A 7,452-nucleotide genomic window follows, 5' to 3' on the forward strand; every position below is an offset into this window, starting at 1 on the left:
CATCGAAGTGGTGGGAAACCAGAGCTCTCCTTCTTTTGTCGGCCAATACTTGGCTTGCTACACTTTTAAGCTTATTTATAAACTCACTGTAACAACAACAACAACAAATAAGTTAATGATAATGAATGGGGAAATTCGCCACGTAAGGTGCGGCCCACTACCCCAAGGCACAATGGGGCAGGATGAGATGTGTCACTGTAATAGATGCAGGCGTATACTTGCCCGGATTCGTGTCTGCTGCACACCTAACGTGTGCAGCGCTTAATTCGCCCAATCTTTCCCCGGACATCCATTTGTATTCGGCGATTTTCGGTTAAAACCTAACGAAGAACCGGCAACTGCACAGGAACCGATAAATCAAAGCAGTAAGCCTGTTGCTACGGGGCAGCGCCTAATATTCGTGCGCTCTCGTACTACGCAGATGACAAAGAACACTCCAATTGGAACCGCACTACGAGTGCATACGACTCAGTTGTGACAGCCTCAAGTGGTCTCCTCTGTCGCCTCACATAGCATGAACATCCCCATGAACACCTTCCTTCCAGATGCAATGTATTGTTTCCCTGAAATGTGCCAGTCTAAACTGATCTGAGGTAACGGAGCTACATTAACTGAAGGTACACCCAACACGGCCAGACGAACGAAAGGTGACGCGATTTAACCGGTTCACCATTACCTCGATATGATTATAGACAAAAATAAATAAATAAATAAGACAACAGAGGCGGGCGGCGGTTCAAAACTCAGAGCTACAAAACTATGGTTTCCGAGGCACTCGAACCTGAAAATTTGAAATGGACTATGAGCCTCTCCTGTAACACAACCCAAACTTCCACAATGTCTTCTACTTTTTCTTCTAACATTTTATCGACGGAAACGCAAAGAGATGTTGTCCACTAAACACCTACAAATGGAACAGAAACTGAACGTTATCACTAGGGGGACCCCATTTTTAGGCATATGCCTATAAATGCCTAGAAAAGCCTAAATACGACATTTTCGGCGTTGCCTGCCTTTTTATCCACTCTGTTGAATTGTAGCCTTTTTTTAACATACAACAACAACATAGATGAATGGATGATGATGATGATGATGATGATGTGGGATGTTTCCCTGCGTTGAGTGCAGGACCCTTCTCCATTCCAAAAAGGTTCACATGAAAGGATAACATATTTAGACGCCATAAGAGCCTTTTTTAGAGGTGTAAGTGCGAGTGCGGCTTTCAGGCTCGTACTGAGTGCTGCATTTTACTTACTGCGTTATTGCGTGTTTGCATCTTTTTTTTTTTCTTTTTTGCGTACATTTGACCCAAAGATTTGGCCACTCTGGATCTTTCCAGAGCTTCGACGGCGGACAATTAAAAGTATTATTCAATATAGCGTGTTTCCCGGCTGCCTTAGTATTGATGTGCCAGACATCAAGGCTTGTATGGTACCGTGGCCTTAAACAGGCAAGTCTTCCTTGATGGAGCATTGTGAAACATCAAGACAGCCAAAGAGTATACCGGCTTAACGTTGAAAGATGGCTTAATGGCGTAACCGGCTTAACATACCTATTTTTGCTTTTTATTGCCTATTTTGCTATTTTTGGGGGCCTAAATGCCCGCCTATTTCCGTCATTTTAGTGCCAAAATTCGGAGCCCTAGTTTTCACCTTCTCTCGCTTAACAGAGTCTGAGTAACGTTATGAAGAGGCGCGGTAAAACAATGTGGGAACAACGAACAAAAAACTTGAGGCAGACACGCGTAAATAAATATACATACCTGTTCGTCCGGCTTTAAAAAATAATTTAATGCTCTACATTAGCTTATTGCTCCTAACAGTGGTCCACCCCACTGGAATTGAAATATAAACAAATAAAAAAAAGAAAGAAAAAAATATTAGCAGAGCGTGGTTTCGATCCACGGACCTCTGGGTTATGGGCCCAGCACGCTTCCACTGCGCCACTCTGCTACGAGGTTTTTATGCTTCTAATATGCGACATAAGCAATCCGAAGCAATTTTTATAAGATATCTTTGTATTTTAGTGTATTTTTGGAGTCGATTTCCACAAACGATAAAACACATAAAGAACGTGCACAATACAACGATATTTAATGTCGTACAACATTTACAACCGCGATCATATACATTGCTGTAGCACTAGGCAGGCGTTCACAGACATAGGACAGGCTAGACACAGGAAAGCGTTTTTCTTTTTTTTTTTTCGATCAGGCAACTCAACGAATGGAATTGGTGCAGGAATAATGACATCCCATATTTTCTTGTCTCCACGGAGTGGAACACATCTCCTCCAGGGATTCGCGCAGGATTTCTATGTCACGGGAGTGTTGGGAGAGGGTGACACCTGTTTTTGCTGACCTTTTCGGCCTTTTTGGGAGATGTTTTCCGGGGGTGTTGTAAGATCTAGGAGAGTGTGTGGTGGATGCTGGAAAAATTCCTGGGCTCTTCCGTTGCTGCTTTCTCAATGTGAATTCCGCGCGAGAGTAGCATCCAATACAGGTGCACCTTATACTACATATTATCCGGGAACATGGCGTAACGCGAGAATGATATCCCAAGAGGGACACGAACAGCAGATACTATGATCCCTTAACCTCGCGAATTATGGGTGCTAGAATTTGCAGCTTCATTGCTTTGCTCCGTGATAACTCCCAAATTACCCGCACCGCATTTAATAAAAGCATTTTAATAGATTTAACAAATTTAATTGCATTTAATAAATTGCCTCATGGCCCGAGGGTATGGAAATAAATAAATAAATATAAACGACATTGTGCAAGCTTGTGGTGTAAACTTGCTAAAAGGTTTGCTAGTAATTAACCTATGCAACCAGCTGTGAAACTAAAGTTTGCTATTAGAGCATAATCTTTGAGGCGTCAATTCTTCATCGAAGTTCTCGCGTGCCCTAAAAATTCCCAAAGAAAAATAAAGAAATCTTTTACCCGTCGTGTGACGTCATCTCTAGCGGTCTAGAAGTTCATATTACAAACGGTAGTATAATTGCGCGAAGGCCCGCTAAAGAATTCGTGGATGCATTTACCCGCTGTTTGTCGAAATACCCTCCACAGTGGCGGTGTACACCCTCACTCTCAGGCGGCGTGAACTTACAGGGAGGCGCGGATCTAGGAGGGGTGGGGGCCTCTTAGTTCTGCACTGCTTCAATGGCCTTTGCTACTGCATGTTCACTCTTAGAAATGAACTTCATCGCATAGCGCGCTCCTAGCCAACCGTCATCTCGAATAATATCGTTATCTGCCCTGATTTGTTAAAAACGGGAGGCGTACGCCTTTTTTGTGACAATTATGAACAGCATAAGTGTCAAAAACAGGGCGTACGCCTCCCGTTTCCAACAAATGGGGGCAGATAACGACATCATTCGAGTGGATGGTTGGCTAGCAGCGTGCTATGCGGTGAAGTTCATTTTTAAGAGTGTAGCAAGCTCTCTGAGGCTGGACCGCACCCGCAGAAAAATCCTGGACCCGCTCCCGCTCACACGGGGCTCAAAACTCTTCCCGTTTTTCTACTCCAATCTCCCATATAGTGTCCCATCCTTCCTCTTTCCGGAATCCCCTCACATTCCTTCCACCATAACGGCCGTCCAAGGAAGCGACTACGTGTGTGCTAAGTGTACACTGACGTATAGTAAGACATCTGTCGTGGCAAATAAAGTCACTGGATGTTAGTGACAATGGCGACAAACAAACGCTCCCGCCCTCTGTTGCGACGGTTGTAAACACGCACACACTTCCGGTCTTCTCCCTGTTGCGTCACCGCTCGCAGTGGCATAATAGCAGACGAGTCTCGCAATACAAGCTCTTTCACGAGTTACCTCGGACGGCAAAGTCGCCTTCACTTGCGTCACTTGTGCAGTACGCATGCGGTACTCCGCGTGTCCCGCGGGGACACGTGCGTATACAACTGGATGTCTTTTCATTTATCTCTCTTTCTATCCAGAGCCAATTGAAATAGGAATCCCCCTGCCACGCACTGGCAGAGGCAGGACCAAGTCGGGCAACAAAACACTTACGCAACCAGCTGCCATTGATACGTGTGTTTGTACGACCCCCACGTGCTCGTGCTAAGTACCCTGCTTCGTTCTCCCCCTTTCTCTACGGCTGTATTCACACTGAAGAGGTTTCACTTGTAAACGGGTTCCTACTGCTTGTGGGAATGGAAGAAAAATGGAAAAAACATCGGGAGATGAGGGCTCCCATCAACATGGATGGCGCACTCTTAAAAATGAACTTCACTGCATAGCAAGCTCGTAGCCAACCATCATCTCGAATGATATCGTTATCTGCTCTGATTTGTTGAAAACGGGAGACGTACGCCTTTTTGGTGACACTTATGCTGTTCATAATTGTCACAAAAAAGGCGTACGCCTCCCATTTTCAACAAATCAGGGCAGATAACGATATCACTCGAGATGATGGTTGGCTTGGAGCGTGCTATGCGGTGAAGTTCATTTTTAAGAGTGTAAGATAAATACGTAAATATAATAAATAAAAAATAAAAATAATTGAAGAATGATAGACAGCCTGCCCGCCTGCGTTTTACACTTCACAATGTTGTCCAATAAGATGTTTAAGGAAACCACCCTTGCTGCGCAACAGCAACAGAGAGAAAAGTACGGTCTGGAGCGTTGCGCACTCTAAAAACTGAACTTCACAGCATACCTAGCACGCTCTGCGCCAACCATTGCCACGACTGGTAGGGTTATCGCGCCTGATTCGAGATACACTCTCTCTAGAGGGGGCGTACGCCTCCCTCTCCTCTCATCAGAAGCTATAACACTGTTAAAACAGAACTTCACCACATAGCACGGTCCTAGCCAACCATCATTCCGAATGATATCATTATGCGTATTGATTTGTTGAAAATGGGAGGAGGCGCCTATTTGGGACAGATTATCTTGTCCCAGATTGGCGCCTCCCCCCTGTTTTGAACAAATCAGGACACAGAATGATATTATTCGGAATGATGGTAGGCTAGGAGCGTGCTATGTGGTGAAATTCTGTTTTAACAGTGTGCCATTCGTGGCAATGGTTGGCGCAGAGCGTGCCATGCGGTGAAGTTCAGTTTTTAGAGTGTTTGCAAGCAGGTCGGGGTTGAGAGTGTTTGATCTACAAGCGTGCTCCTATAGCATGCCTGGTACAGAACATACGTAGCTTATACAAGAAGAATATATTTGGAGGGGAAGCCAAGGCGGAGGATATCATCCTCGTTTCCCCTTTCCAGAATTCGCTACCAAAGGTATACGAGTTCGGAGGGAGTACGTTGAACCTCCCCCCCCCCCCCTTGATTGCGCGCCACTGCTTAGTAGGCTCAAATAAACAAGAGGACTTGTCGTAGTGTCTGTCTGGGTCGACTTCATGCAAAACTTTGCTGATATTTATCTCCAATGCCTGCCGGTAAGTCTACACTCTTAAAAAAGAACTTCACCGCATAGCACGCTCCAAGCCAACCGTCATCTTGAATGATATCGTTATCTGCTTTGATTTGTTAAACAAACGGTAGGCGTACGTCTTTTTGGTGACACTTATGCTGTTCATAATTGTCACACAAAAGGCGTACGCCTCCCGTTTTCAACAAATAAGGGCAGATAACGATATCATTCGAGATGATGGTTGGCTAGGAGCGTGCTATGCGGCGAAGTTCATTTTTAAGAGTGTAGGGAAAACCTAAGAGGGCGCAGCTGACGGCGGGGCTCGGTCCTACACCACCTCAAGCGACCGCCGAGATGTAAAAAAAAAATAATTGTGTTCATCTCGGTGACATCGAGTAACTGGAGATATTGCGACTCGCAGCAATACATGCACACTCCACGGGATCTTACTTGCTTGAACGAACAAAACACGTCGGCTTGCATAACAGTCACAAAACAAACAAAGGTGTGAACATTTCGACGCCTGTACGGGCGTCATCATCGGCACGGAGAACGAATTATAAATATTGAATATAAAGTAACCTGCCTTCTCGTCTATTTTCAGCTCCCCAGGATCTGCTTGACGAACGTTCAACCTCGACGACACGCTTGAACGACAAGATAGAGTAAACGTCTCGCGCGTCGGATTCTCACAGCGGGGATTCTCATCTACGCGATTTATCTTGACAGGCACGTAACTCGTCACGTTCCACCCGTTGGATTTACTACACGCGCGTAACCGTGCGTGAAAATCTGCAAGAGTAAGCGATGCGCTTGAAAAAGAAAAGTGGCAACGTCTATACGTCTCAAGGGTAAGCGAAATATCCCGCCATCTTTTCATGCGCGCGTTGCGAAGACATTTTAAGACAGCAAATATATACACGGTGTTAACGATGTCGTACAACGGTGCGTTGCGAGCAATTTCGTCTTTATTTCACCGAGAGGAAAAGGTACCGTATGGGTGGGTCAATGGTGAACGCGCCTGCTCACGTATCACAGGGTTGCGGGTTCGAAAGCGGCAAACGACGCCACCAATTCGTTGTTTAAAGATTTCAGGAAAAATCTTCCCGGAAACAACACCGCAAGCGATGCTGTCCCGACGACCGTTCGACGACCCCGATGTTGTTCGTGAGGGACAGACAATTGTTTATATGTTGAGAGCGCGATGTCGGAGTGGTGTACTTGGCTTTTACCGCAAAGCCATGGGTTTAGTAACTCCATAATGTAACTCCATAATATGCCCAGACTCAGGCTTTTACATTATGGAGTTCATCCACCAGCTGGCCTGCTTATACGCCATCTTGTCAGGGGTTTAGTAACCTCTTAATGTAACCCGTTTGCAAAAATTACACGCGTCGCATAGAACGCAGTTCTTCGTAAATGGAGACGGGATATATCATAAAAGCTCACATCCGCGGCATCGAACTTCAGTTGCCCTCATAACGTTACTTTGTTTATAGTTCACCTTAAACATATTATAATGCAAAATCCACGGAACGTCACGATAAAGGGCAAAATATAAGAAGAAGAACACGACTCACCATTGTGTAGCCGAAGTAGAATCGTGGTGTTCGAACACGTCCATGAGCACCCTCGTTCAGAACGGTCCTGTGGAAGGGGCAAGCGAAAAACTGACCATGGGCCCTGATTCAGAACAACGGGACGCGCGAAGAGCTTCATACAACGACTAACACGGTAAATAATTCGAGACATAAAACAAAACAACTTGCACATAGTCTATACACAGAATGAACAACCCTAACGCATGAGAGAACGTCGCTCACCGCGCAGATATCACGTGCGACCACATTAAGAGCAACTTACATAATTCGCGCACAATCCTGCGTGTGTGCACCTCGCGAAATCCAGTTACAGGGTGTGAGGGCACAACACCATCTGGAAAGCACCTCCGAATACGATTTATTTTTTTTATTTTTTTTCTCATCTATACGAAGTTTCCCCGCCTCATTTGCATGGACGAACCACTATACAAGGTTGCGATCAGATCTAACTCTAATTCGGCTC

The 7,452-nt window shown here is 45.4% G+C and overlaps 1 long non-coding RNA gene and 1 other non-coding gene across 2 annotated transcripts in view; both read right to left on the reverse strand.

The window, feature by feature from the left end:
• LOC135393918 (uncharacterized) overlaps positions 1–7,452 on the reverse strand; it is a 102,986-nt gene that overhangs the window by 34,392 nt on the left and 61,142 nt on the right. The window contains exon 3 of the long non-coding RNA XR_010422726.1: positions 6,969–7,035. This is a non-coding gene — a long non-coding RNA (uncharacterized LOC135393918). The remainder of the gene's footprint in view (positions 1–6,968; positions 7,036–7,452) is intronic.
• Positions 1,881–1,952, reverse strand: Trnam-cau (transfer RNA methionine (anticodon CAU)). Its single transcript has one exon. It is a non-coding gene; the product is annotated as a tRNA-Met (tRNA).

The sequence above is a fragment of the Ornithodoros turicata genome, chromosome 5 (genome assembly GCF_037126465.1).
Source record: "Ornithodoros turicata isolate Travis chromosome 5, ASM3712646v1, whole genome shotgun sequence".
Lineage (NCBI taxonomy): Eukaryota > Metazoa > Arthropoda > Arachnida > Ixodida > Argasidae > Ornithodoros > Ornithodoros turicata.